The sequence below is a fragment of the Oculina patagonica genome, chromosome 12, assembly GCF_052425735.1.
Source record: "Oculina patagonica isolate OP01 chromosome 12, crgOcupat, whole genome shotgun sequence".
NCBI classification, from domain to species: Eukaryota; Metazoa; Cnidaria; class Anthozoa; order Scleractinia; family Oculinidae; genus Oculina; species Oculina patagonica.
The window spans coordinates 28,725,059-28,739,595 of NC_135769.1; the positions used below are offsets into that span (position 1 = coordinate 28,725,059).

A 14,537-nucleotide genomic window follows, 5' to 3' on the forward strand; every position below is an offset into this window, starting at 1 on the left:
CGCCGAAAACGCGTTGTATCGACCTGAGAATCTGGCAGACAACAAAGAATGAAACAACGAATCATAGTAAGTCAACTTTGTTCACAAAATATACATTTTTTTTTTACTTTTAAAGCAAAACCGTTGTTTCCCATACAAGCCCTTATAAATCGAATCTTTGTAACACAACACCGCTCGTAAGCAAGAGTCACGTCCAAAGGTAATCTGATAGAGAGCTTGGGCCGCCTGTGGTTTACAATTCCCGGCTAATTCCAGGTAATCGGCTGGCACCGACCAAATTTGGAAGGCGTTTCTGGGGCTTAACATTGACAGGTGCATTACTAAACTGTTCATAAACTGAAAACCATGTCTAAGCCATGAACATGGAGCAAGCACAGATTTGGCGATGACTTTCAAAGAAGGTGGTGCAGAATCATTGTGAAAATTTGCCAAACTTGTCTTTAATTTCTCTCTCTCGTCGCACTTTAGGTGCCATGACAGACACACCAAGTATGGAAGGAGATTCTCTGATAGCGCCAACTGCTGGTTCTCCTTGATCGAAAGCATGTGCACCAAGGAAAAGATCCCAAGTTTTTGAGTTGATGTCGAACCTGGCCATTGGTCTTGTCTGTCTCTCATTACGCAGGTTTTGTCTCCAGACACAAAATTTGCACTTTTCATAATATCAGATGCATCACGCACCGCATACGAATCAAAATACTGGTTGGTTTGGATGGTTAAGTAGCCTTTAGGACGGCAACTTGTCTGACGAAGAAGTACTTCTTCTATGTTGTCATAGAATAATTCAGTGTCACTACATGTACTTTGTGAGTCTGTCATGTCAGCACTGTTAGCCTCATGCACCACAGTGGCACCAGTTTGTGAAATATCACCTTTTAAGCCATTTACTTGCTCACAGCAATATTCTTTTCCTGCAGCAAAGGCGAGATGAACCAGTGGAACCATTGTTATCCAAACAAAAGAGTGTTTTTCCTCCCATTTTGTAATCTCACTAGGAACATGTCTGTTAAGGAAAGCATCAATAAGTTCATCTATAGCAACACAAGTGTCTCTGTCCAGCGTGAGCAGAGGAGCTGAACGCATTCTAGCCAGGAACAGACAACAGTAGTACCTGGTAAAGAGACATCAAAACCAAAGATCAGTGATGAGGAATATTATCACCAGAATCACATCAATGACAAGATTTTTTAGCTTTGCAGACTTATGATTTTAGATAATCTTAAGCTCGCTGTATGAATGCAAGCTTAATTGATGCCAGACAATAGCTACAATCCCCCAGCGGGGTACTCCAGATTTCAAGTGATGGGGATGATCGAATGGGGGCAAAAATTAAGACCCAAAAAAATCCCTAGGGCTTCCACCAAAACCCAAAAAATCCCTTAACCAAAAATTAACCCCCAAGAAATCAACAGCAAAACAAGTTTGTTTGTACTTTATTTGCAGAACTACACAGCCAAAGCGCTACCACAAATCTTAAGATCATTTTAAATACCAAAGAAAATCCCTACTTTAATCAAAAAAATACTTGCCAAATTTTCCTACCCAAAAAAATCCTGGAATCGAAACTTTCAACCCCCAAAAAATCCTTCTATCATCCCCGTCACTTAAAATCCCGAGTACCCCCGCTGGGTGCAATCCTGGCCAATAGTCAGGGGGGAGGGGGTGAAGGGAGGGAGTTAGGTGGCTACAGGGAAATAATGACTTCAAATCTGTTCCTAGAAAGCATTCTGTCAAGAATGTGTTGCAAAGACTTTTAGCCAGGATATTTGTAGCTCTCTGCAAGCATGTGTTACCAGATAATTTTTAATGTGATGCCTCTATGCTCAACTACAGTTAAAAGCAAAAGTTCCATCAGCTCCCACCTTAGGGGTGTGTTACCATCTTCTGTCAGAAGCTTCTTAGAGATATTTATCATTTTTTCCAGTGCTCCACAATCAACCAGAGGTTGGGCAGATTTGACATTGAATGTGCAGTAAAACAAAGTGTTAGAAGCCACTTGGCTTGAAAACAGTGAATATCCTTCAGGCTCTGATTGGCATCTGTCTATCATAAAGAGTAACTTGTCGATCAGTGGTGACATTTTGGACACTTCTTCCTGGATGTTGGAATCATACTCTACGAATCTAGAGACAAAAATACCACAAAGAAAAGAATCAATTCAATTACTTATGAAATATCATTTGCAGCGTACGGACAGCTGACATATCTGCTGATACTTGATGAAGACATGCTGACTGAATAATATATTGGTCAGATATCCATGATCCATGAAACATCAATGCTAACATTCAATGACGTACACCTTAGTTGTATCAACAGATTGGCCAATACAATTCCCAAAGTCACCTAGAATGACTTCACCAATTATATCATCAGATGTTATAAGACTAAATTTAGATAAAAATTTGACAATGAAAATAAGCGACAAAAAGTCACAACGTTTCGATGTCATCCTGACATCATTTTCAAGTGACAAATAAAATAACGGTTCAACAGTGTTATATATGCGGTTAGAGGTGTGATGTTTCATTAACATATTTGTTTTAAACAATTTGTTTTTTAACATATTTGAAACATCACACCTCTAACCACATATATAACACTGTTGAACCGTTATTTTATTTGTCACTTGAAAATGATGTCAGGATGACATCGAAACGTTGTGTCTTTTTGTCGCTTATTTTCATTGTCAAATATCATGTTATGTTCATTTAAAATATTTGTTTCCTCTATTTCAATGGCATGCTGGTATTTTAACTAGCTATCTCGAAGCTAAGTGCATGACCACTATAAACATCATTTACATCTACATTTACAACACTCAGCCGATCCTTCCGATGGTACACAAGATCAAATTCATTCTGTTGACTAGCATTAGGCACAAATCAACTTCATTTTATTAATTACAGTCAAAACACCTAAAGCGTTCCTGTCAAGGGTGGATTATTGATTCCATTATTTCAAATTTGATTTCATTCTTTGCTTCAATATTCCATTCTTGAATTGAATATTTCAATGTTCAAATGGCGACTCAATTCAAAACTCGAATTTTGATTGGATTGTTGTCTGGCTTTATGCGACAGGCACATAAGAATTCGGACTGAATTTGCATAAACTAGTCAACCTTCAAATGTCACACATAGATCCAATGCAAATAATTTATGGCGGCTGTTAATTTTCGGCTCCCACAAGAATCATTTGTCAACAAAATTTAATTACTCTAACTTAAAGATAAAGTCAAAGTCAATTAGTGTATAAAGTTTAAAGGCTATACTTACATCTAATGGGAAGTTACAGGGACATTTATTTTGCCAAAAACATGAAAACGAGGCTAGGCAGGCCAGGGTGACTTTTTCTATACAAATCCATTAAATTTGAATGAGTCATAACTTTGCAGCCCAAAATACTGAAACTTTTCAGAATAGCATAATATTTCATATATATATTTAAGTGCCACCATCAGCGTTTTATGAAAAATTGACAAAACAACAGAAATGAATGACAACCATTTTTGCATAAGGTCTATGGTGTTTTCTCATCATTTTGTTCTTCATATTCTTTTTTCCAATCCTATGATAATACCAAAAGAGAGGTGAGAAATTTTGGTGCACTGAAAAGGTTAAAAAATACTACTGGCAGAAGAAAAAATGGGGAAAATGCCGTTGACCCATTTTAAATGTATTCAATTCTTGAATTGAATATATTGAAATGTATTCAATTCAAGAATGGAATATTGAAGTAAAGAATGAAATAAAATTTGCAATAACGGAATCGTGTCATCTTTAATCCACCCTTGACAGGAACGCTTGAGGTGTTTGACTGTAACTCACCCAGCACAGCATCCAAGTGCTGTCTCATTCACCTCAACGATCAACCTGCTAGCCATGTAAAAGTTAATGTGGCTAGTATCCTCACGGGGCAATGGCTGAAGTAAGAAAGGTTGAACTGTCAGGGGGAAAACATCCTTCGACACAAGAAATCGCTGATCCTGAGGTGTCTCACTAAAGGCCCACAAAAAGCTGAGACAAGACAACTGAAGATCAAGTTGTTCTGCATTAAAATGGTGTTTGAACTGATCCAGAATCATGGCAGGTTCCAATGAAGTTTCATTTCTGTTGGTCAAAATTAATCATGTGTGACTTTTAGCTAGGTGACCATTATAGGAGGACTTCCAATTTTAATTTAAAAAAGGCTAAAAAGGGATAAAAAGTTATTAAAGTTGTTAAAAACAAAACGTTTTCGACTCTAAGGTCATCATCTGTGAGTGATAAAACTGGACAACTGTACTTAGGCAGACATCTGATTGGTTAATAACAGGGTTGGCCAGGGGGGTAAGTGGTATACCAATATACCCGAAAACATGTACCTTAACATACCCAAAATTCCCCCTCATAATCATGCAAAATACCAAAATTTGGAAAAACACAGTAAACTTTATACCCATAAAGGGCCCAATTTTAGTGTAAAAATACTGTATACCGAATTTAAAATCCCCTTGTATACCATATACCACTCATGCACAGTGGTTAGTGGTCTGCTGGGGGTCGCGTGGTTTTACAGTTTGGTCTTTGAGGTCAGCTAATTCTCACATGCACTTTTGTCATTTTGACTGTGCTTGCGACTTCGCTCCCTACCCTCCCTTCCTCTCTGGTGAGTATGGGGTAAGTATCATGGTTCCACTGTTTTTTGCAGTGTGACAGTGCCTGGTGGTTGTTGATGAGTTTAATTCTAGATATGATTAATTAGTAATTGGACCTTGTGTCGTACAATGCTTGGCCGATTTTTAAATTACTCCATTCTGTCCAATTACTTTTCCTAGTTCATGACGGATTACAGACTGATTGATTACTCCACTCGTTGATCAGTCATGATACTATTTCAGTGTACCACCCTCTCTGACAGTCACTTAATTTGAACTTAAATTGCAAGAACTCACAGGTTGAAATGATCCTCAGAATGTTCAACCGTGTACAGTTGCAGCGAAAATTTAAACACCTCCAAGAATGCGTCAAATCCTCCCTCTTGAACGAAAAAGTGTCTTTGAGCAACGGATCTCGAACATTTCCATGGATGAAAATAGTCATCTGCAAGTTCCTGTACTGCATAGCCCACACTGTCTAGTCGGTCAGGGAGGTCATGGAACTTCAATAGGCTCTCGTGATTTGAAACTGGAAGCTGTCTGTTTAGCTTTTCAACAATCTCCTGAGCGAAGTTCTTCAGCACGTCCAGTAGTTCTCTCATTCCTGGTATGTCCGCTGCAGCGAGAAACTGCAGTTTAAAACAGTCACCCTCCCGGAAATACAATCTGCTGAGAGGCATGTCATCGTCTGTTACCGGCTGTCCTTGATAAAACAGTTGTTGATCACAAACTGGTGCTTGAATAGCGTCCTGAATAGCGTACTTTACATTTCTGATGCTTGTGGTATCAAAGTCAGAGACAGTAAGCTTTGTTCTGCCAGTTTCGCTGTTGTCTTTGCAGCTATAGTCCACGAAAACGTCCATGTTTCATGTTAATGGAGCACACAATCGTTTCCTTTTGTGACACATTAATGATTCAAAATTTTTAAGTCCTGCTAAGTCCTGTGCACTTTTTCCGCATTGTTCAATTTCCAGAGCACGTACGCGTCCATTCTCGTACCTCGAGTCTTCGTCCCTTCTGCGCAGGCTTGAAGAAACGAGCTCGATCGTTTCCTGACCGCGGGTCAAAGGGAACGAAGACCCTGGGTACGAGGATGGTACGCGTCCCCCTGTGCCGAACGCATGCTCACAACCTTGACAAAATGTGACGCTGTCACGCCATCGAATATTTGGCGGGAAATACTCGATAGATTTCTTGAATTTTTTTGCTGTGGCCAGATAATGAATTACTTGTGTCAGAAATGCAAAAAAAAGTTGGGGTCACCGACTTCGTTTCAGAGAGAAAGCGTGTGGAAAACTACGAGCAGGGTTTGGAACGTTACCCACCACACAGTAACCACCACACAGTGCACCCACCACACGGTAACCACCACACGGTGCACCCACCATACAGTGCACCCACCACACGGTGCACCTACCACACAGTGCACCCACCACACAGTGCACCTACCACACCGTGCACCCACCATACAGTGTACCTACCACACAGTGAACCACCACGCAGTGCACCTAACCACCACATAGTGTACCTACCACACAATGAACCACCACACAATGCACACGACATCCACCACACAGTGAACCTTCCGAAACAACAGTAGAACTGATGCACTTCAGCTAGCTTTAGAATATTAGCTAATATTATTTCGCTTTCAACTGACTTGTTAAAATGCATCAAGTGTGAGGTATTACCGAGCAGTGAATGTTGAGGTCATACGTCGACTAATTCAGCATAAATAACCATAGGAATCAGGGAAGATATTTCCTTAGAAAGAGCTAAGCTATTTCAGACGATGGCGAGATCTGAGATGTTTGTGGCAAAAGGTCATTTGAAGGGTATTATTCTATGGCCCCACTGAGACATCATAATAAGCGTTTGACTCACATATTTTTCGGTAGTAGATGCCGTTCTTTACATGTTGACGACATTGTTTTGCGCGACTTGTAAACTAAAAATAGATGTTACCGAAAGAAGGAAAGAGATCAGTTTAAAATTGTCGCCTTAACACGCAATTAGCCTTTGGGTTTGTCGTTGTGAGCGTTTGTAGTTTATCGCTATTTTCGTGTTTTTATTGATTGTGATCAAACGTGACTCATGCCCGGGGGGGGGGGGTACTCCATATAACGGCCTATACGGGGAGGCTCCGCCCGAAAGGGGTACCTTTTTCAGGCTTCAGGTATATAAAAGGGTAGGTATTTCACGAGTTTAAGTATATGAAAGGGTATGGAAATCTGTCATTTGGCTATTTAAAAGGGCATTAAATTAAAATATTTCGAACAGACGCAATTTATGGCTGTATTATTTTAATTTATTAAGCGTTACAAAAAAAATGACAAGAAAACGTGCTATTTTAAGTCCACGCCATGTCTCTTAGGTATATGAAAGGGGTACCTTTTTTCAGTTAAAGGTATACGAAAGGGGTACAATTTCTGTCAAAAATGGTATATAAAAGGGTAAGGGGTTAGAACTTGGGGCGGAGCCTCCCCGTATAAAACTTTTTGGAGTACCCCCCCCCCCCCGGGGACTCATGCATGTCGTAATATACCGCGTCGATTATCCAGCTATCGGTTCATGTTAACATTTTGTACTTTATCAGTTATTTCTTTTAAATAGTTCTTTTATTTGTGATGATGTAATTGTTAGATGTTTGATTCAGTAGACGATCATTCCCTGCGGACCAAACACCCCTCAACACTACAGTGGTGTTGAGACACTATTATTCCTGATTAGTACATTTTGACATGAGTAATTCTTCAAGTTTGTATTGCTGATCTCTTTTTTGACACGGCGGGGTATGATTCTACAATCGTCGAGAGAATTTTGGGACCGTTTATTTTGGCCTAAGATTTGTGTTTGCATGCAAAAATAACTGCAAGCTCTATTCTGTTTGCTAGCTTAAAAACAAATGTTAGTGTACGAAACAGCTACAGCCTAGCCGATGTGTGATGTAACGCAATCTCGTGCTGTTGTCACTGCCGATATTTATTCGTTTATTTATTTCGATAAAACAGTCAGCGAGTCTTCGAGTGTACCATCTGATAGAATCTTTATTGTTTTTTTTCTCTTTTACACATTTATTTAACAAAAAAAGAAGCCTAAGCCATGTTTTATACTGTCATAAAACACGGCGGGCAGTAGACTTTCAATAAAGTCCTTCGTTGTCAATGTTGTTTACATTTCTCGAGTGTTCTCAAATGCCCGGAGTGTTTTATTACAGTATAAAACATGGCTTAGGCTTCTTTATTTGCTTTATGATATAGATTTAAGACGCCGCGAGTGAAAAGTTCAATTAAAAATATTTGTAAATGTACAACAAGAGCGAAAATAGTTTACGGGAAGACCAGAAAACTGACACAAATTCACTGTTTGACGTAAAATAGGCTCAATATTTCAGGGAAGTTTGTTACCTTTAAATCTTGATCTTGTCTTTTTGAACTTCAATAAACTTTACCGACTCTGAGTGCATGATTTTTCTATGTTTCATACTCTGATAAAACTTAGGTTTTTAGCCAATCAGAGCGCGCGCAGACTCCTTTCTATGTTATAAATGAAAATAGAAAATCTCATGCAACAAATAAACAAACAAACGAGCTTTGGTTTTGGTTTAACGCCAGGTAGAGGTTCGCAAGATAGTAGTAGTAGTAGTTCTCTAGCACCCCCGGGGGGGGGGGGGTACTCCCATATGTGGCCTATAGGGTATGGTTTTTGAGGTTCTCGATCCTTAAATAGGGTATCATTTTTGCTCCTTTTGGCAATGTGTTCCCGGTGTAATCCTTAGATAGGGTACCTAAATTATATCAGCTAAAATAAACGCCCAGCTAAACTAAAAAAAGGTATCTTAAAACTGAATTTTCTGTTCAGGTATAAGTAAAGCGATTTTATAAAGATTTGTGTCTTGCCGTGCGCTAGCCGTGCGGCTAGCCGTTATTTGGGTCTTCACGGAACGCTTCTCCTCTTCTTGAATAGGGTGTCATTTTTCGGTTTTGGGCCTTAAAAAGGGTATCAATCGCTTTCTTTATCCTTAAATAGGGTCAGGGTTTAAGAACCTTGGCGGCACACCCCTATCCGGGTCTAGCACTGACTAGTAACCTGGAAATCACGAGAAAACATCTAACCGATATGAAAAACAATTTTGAAAGCGATTTTTATAAATGAATGGGAACTAAATATCCGGTCATTCGTCTGAGAATAGTTAAAAACAAGACTAGGAATGTACAGATTTTGTTATCAGTCAACAGCTGAAGTTAGAAATTAGAGAAATGAACGTTTCTTTCAATTGTGTTCGGCCACATAATAGTGATGGATGTGCATAGTGTCAGTTATTGTTTAAAGCGCCGCAGGATTTCACCGGTGACAAAAGCCATGCGATTTGCTATCGTTTTAACTGTTGGGCCGTCTACCCCTTCTTCCCTGTTCCATCGTAACTGGCGCGGGAAACGTCGCACAAGTTCTTCCTCTAGAGCGCTCGTTAACCCATCAGGAGTATCCAATAAGGTGTTTAAGCTTTGTCGAAAACTTGATTCTGCATGATCGTCATCTACCTTGCCATTGGAGATTTCAATAAAAAGTGCCAATCCTTGTTTACCACCTCTACCAAAATCACTTGGCAACTTTTCACAATCATGGCACGCTTTGTCAATTATTGATTGAAGCGTCCCCTTCTGCTCTAGTTCACCAATCATTTCTTTGGCTTGGTTCTTCCAGGTCTCTTCAGTCTCCAGCTCTTGGGTGTCCGAACTAAAACACAAAAGGTACCTTATAAGACCAACTCCTTACAAATACAAATGTTTCTCGTCCCCGCTCGCTTCATTTTTTGGGGCCGCCTCTCTTTTTTTTTATTATTTGTTATTGGAATAATTGGTATGAACAAAAACCAACAGGCGTTACTTTCACTTTGTACCTAGTTGAAAATTCTGTAAGACAAGGCTTTTGTCTGCGTTTTTACACCAACCCAGGCCAAAATTTTAAAGCCGTACAGGATTTATTTTGCCTGTTCACTTCTGGAGAATTTGACATTGGGGAAAAACCTCATGAGGACTGCATGAGGTCTACCTCTACCAATGTAAATAAGCCTTGCTGCTATCAGCATAATAAACTAACGTAATTACTGAGAAACAACGCAACAGCTAGAACGATCTAGCAAACTATAACGTAACGAAACGTGCAAAGAACAACGCAACAACTGAATTAGAACGATCTAGTAACACGTGTATGACAATGTACTGACAGATTTTCTAGTTAATTAACAGTCTACGTGATGTTTTTCCCCATTGTCACGCAATGCAGATGTAGCACACGGACAACAACATCATTTGTGGTGCCCAGTCCTTTCGGTGCACTGTGTGGTGGTTCCGGTGCACCGTGTGGTGGTTCATCCTTAGTCAGGTCGCTTAGGGCAAATTTTTGGAGAAATCGTGACACGGTTGATAAAAGCACCAAACTTTGCAGAATGAATCTTTAAAGACTATTAAATAATTTTATCCGTGGCTCCACCTGAATTTTTTCTTGCAATTTGCAAAATTTGCTAAACATTTTGACCACGCACAATCTCTCAAGCACCGCTACCACGCCATTTTGAATTGATTAAATTAAAGTGGGTCAGCAGGAAATATTTATCTACTCCGTAAGTAATTTGCAGTTTTATGATTAAATGTTGCAAAAATATATATAAATTGAAGACATTGTTGAAGTTTTTTGCTAAAATTGTAATTTTAGATGCAGTATTCTAAAATGTTTATTATGGTAATTACAGTAGAACCCCGGTAACTCGAAATCGGATAACTCGAAAACCCTGCTAACTCGAACTGAATTTCGTTTCCCTCGATCAAAATTTGGGTCGAATTTACCCCGATAACTCGAATTTCGGTTCTTGCAACTCGTCACGAATTCCCATTGATTAGAGCAACGAACGGATTACGTATTTGACAGCCTTTTTTCATTCTTATCATAAGAATTTATGATCGTGATAGAGTTTCTGACGAGATAAGTTTAACTTGCACTGTACTGTATACTGAAGTGCTAAAAAATCAGCAAACTATCAATTATTAACTTGGCAAATTAAACATTTAATCGACCCGATAACTCGAAACCCCGCAAACAGGAACTGCTAACTGGAACTATTTTTCGTTCCCCTTTAGAGGTCGAGTTTAATACCGGGGTTCTACTGTATTTATGCGCTTGTAGTTTGTGGCCGCCGAGGGATGCGGAACATGCTTAAAGAAGCCTTGAAGAAACGAGATTACACAGTGGACGCACAAATTTTGGTCAAGGCAGCTTCAATAATAAGAAAATACATTTTCAGCCACGAGGCAAATAAATTTAATGGTCGATTCTTTCCATAAAATAGTCAAGAAGCGTCGTTACCATCTAACCTCTAGATCATAATATTCTTAATTTTTAATGGAGACGGTTTGAAAAAGCAAGATAAAAAAAAAAAAAAAAAAAAAATCGTGAACCGCCTCTGCCTGTCTACATTGACTTTAATATACATAGATTGAGAAGCAAGAGAATCATCCAGCATTTACACCAGCTGGGAATTTCTATTTCCTATGCCAGGGTCACACTAACCGGCGATCTTTCCCCTCCCGCCGCAAAAAAAAAAAAAACAACGCCTGATCGCAAGTTAGGGTCGCACAGTTTCAATTTTGGACAGCACTTTGACGAAGATGGAGTTGTATCCCCTGGCTGCCTGCGAAAGGTCTGTTCACTGTTGGTGCCTTAGACAGCGTTCAAAAAGCTCTTTTTTGGTACCGGCATCAGTCTTCTCCAGTTTCCAACTGAGAACCAACCGGGTAAACGTATACCAACAGCTACGATTTCTCCATCTGTACCTAGAAAGCTCTCTGCCATTGTTCCACGCTATATCTGGTTGTAATACCACATCCATGCAGTTTTAGGGGACAGGGCAGACTTGGCAGGCATTTAAAGAAGAAACAGAAACAATTGCCTATTCAGCCTCTCTTATCCGTTTGAATCCCTTGATGCCGACTGTGAGCACTTCCGTAAAATTGAACGGCTGGTTATCATTGTTTATGATAGAGAGAGTTCGTCCTTGTCCCTTAACCAAACTAGGATTTAACTTTTCTGTCTTAAGAACGTTTATGGAGAAGATGCCACTGTACAATGCTTTGCTTTAATTCACTTTTATAACGCTCAGCAAAATATCCATTCACCAGACTTTATTTTAACCGAACATTGCAACAATTTCTACACCTTATCGAGTTTCACTCTCCTTATATTTTCATGTTTTTTTGTTTATTTTTGGATCAAGGGGGTGGCTAGCCACCCAATCCAACGCCACTAGATCCACTCCTGTCTAGAATATTACAGTTAATTTTTTTTAAGCCTTAAACCACCGCATTTTTTACTTTTGTCATTAAAAATGACTGCGTGGAACGCTAGGGTTAGGGAACCTGAAAATCGCGTGGTTTTTTCTTCAATTTTTCAAGTCACATAAATTCCTATACAGAGGGAACACTGAAGAACAGCGTTTATGAATTTATGCAAATTAGATAAAAAAAGTTCTTGTTTAAATTTCAAGAAAAATGAAAAAATTCGGATGGAGCAACGAATAAACTTAAAACAAGTATCGAAAAATGGCTGCATGCAAAAATTGGGGCTTTTATCACAAAATCTAATCGATCGCTTACGAAGGGGCATTGCGGAACAACTTTTATGAATATATGCAAATGAGCTAAAATCGTTCTGGTTTAAATTTCAAGAAAAAATAAAATAATTCGGATGGAGCCACGGATAAACTTAAATAAAGTATAGAAAGGAGTCCGCATGCAAAAATTGGTGCTTTTATCACGCAAGTAACGATTATTACGCTAACCGACCTGACTACCTGTGGTGGGTGCACTGTGTGGTGGTTACTGTGTGGTGGGTGAACGTTCCAAATCTATATGAAAACGACCCTGATTTTGAAAAATTGGCGCACGTCATTCAGCATGGTTTACAGGTTTTATAGTTAAAAATTTCAAAGATGAGTAAACGGAGGCTAACGATCTAAGTCACATTTTGTAGAAGTGCGTCTGTTGCGTAAATAATTCCTAGTTTTGCCACCTTTTTTGTAAAACTAAACCCTGGAAAAACGCATTTGAAACTGTCGTACGGCAAAAAGGAAAGCTTAAAAAGCGGAATTCAAACCGTCAGTGTGACAAAAAAAATCAAACTTCCACTCGATATATTATTCCATTTTCTCGCAAAACGTAGATATTAATTAACAAAAGTGATCCGTTAAGAAAAAAGTAGGGGTTACCGACCACTTAAGGTGGCTCGATCGGATTTTTGAGTGACGATACCTCTCAACTTTGAGCAACTTGTATGCCACCGTAAACAATCCGACTGAAAATCGATCAATACAGCTGTACAAAAGAAAGATGAAAATTTCGAATGAGATAAGTTTCATCGAAATCGGAGTAACCATTGCAACATAATGACGTCACCACCCATTTTACACGAGACCGATTTTCTTGTAATAGAGGGATAATTTTGAAAAAAGGCTTCTAGATCTTGGACTTGACATAGTTTTCTCAAGGTCTGCAAAATTTGAAGAATTTCTATGAGAGCGTTTTCGAGAAAATTTTAGATGAAGTTTTCAGGTGCTAAAATACAACAAAAACAAAGCAGTCTTAAAACACTATTGAGAAAACGTTCACAAGGCCCGATCAAGTAACATTTTGGCCTTAAGTGAATCTTGTACTATCTAATTACCTTGGGAGAAAATCTCAGAGAAATCGTTTTATTTGATTTCTTGGAACATCGGCTTGAATATGAACTGGTATGAAGTGTTATTTCGCTCTTTTGTCGAAAAAGGGCCTTCGCTTACTAAAATGATCGCAAAATAAAAAGCGCTCGATAGAATTTTTTTAAACTTGGCAGTCAAAAAGAAGAATAAGTTTGTAATGAAATGGCTAATTTTCAAGATAATTGAAACATTTTAAGGCAGTTAATTCAAAGCCTTAATTCAGGTAAACATTGCGCTGTTTTTCACCCTACATCGGAATCGCTGCCTCATTATCTGTATCCATTGTCTCAAGCCGCGTGCATTTGTAAATTCCAGTAGATCATGAGCCACTAATTATTTATTACTGGAGATTTTTGTGACAATTCTGCCTTGGCCTTGAAACTGTTAGGAGACTGAAGATAATACAAGTACTTTACTAGCCTATTCCTCGTTGTTATTGCATTTTGGCTTGTTAAATTAGCTTGTTTCTGTTCAGTTTTCGGAAAAAAGCGGCTGTTTTACATATTCAAGATGTGCTGAAATTTGCAAATGCACGGGGCACGACACAATAGAGACTTATAATGAGGCAGCGATCCGATGTGGAGTGAAAAACAGCGCAATGTTTACCTGAGTTAAGGCTTTAAATTAACTGCCTTAGAATGTTTCAATTATTTTGAAAACTGGACATTTCATTACAAACTTATTCTTCTTTTTGACTGCCAAGTTTAAAAAAAATTCTATCGAGCGCTTTTTATTTTGCGATCATTTTAGTAAGCGAAGGCCCTTTTTTGATAAAAAGAGCGAAATAACACTTCATACCAGTTCATATTCAAGCCGATGTTTCAAGAAATCAAATGAAAGGATTTCTCTGAGATTTTCTTCCAAGGTAATTAGATAGTACAAGATTCACTTAAGGCCAAAATGTTACTTGATCGGGCCTTGTGAACGTTTTCTCAATAATGTTTTAAGACTGCTTTGTTTTTGTTGTATTTTAGCACCTGAAAACTTCATCTAAAATTTTCTCGAAAACGCTCTCATAGAAATTCTTCAAATTTTGCAGACCTTGAGAAAACTATGTCAAGTCCAAGATCTAGAAGCCTTTTTTTCAAAATTATCCCTCTATTACAAGAAAATCGGTCTCGTGTAAAATGGGTGGTGACGTCATTATGT

General features: G+C 38.7%; 1 pseudogene across 1 annotated transcript; it reads right to left on the minus strand.

Moving 5' to 3' along the window:
* Positions 1-327: 327 nt before the first annotated feature.
* LOC144632811 (uncharacterized) lies at positions 328-5,588 on the minus strand (annotated as a pseudogene). Its single transcript, XR_013566947.1, has 4 exons — positions 4,937-5,588; positions 3,831-4,112; positions 1,863-2,123; positions 328-1,111 (listed from the first exon to the last, which is right to left on the minus strand). The product of XR_013566947.1 is annotated as an uncharacterized LOC144632811 (transcript).
* Between the last annotated feature and the right edge of the window lie 8,949 nt (positions 5,589-14,537).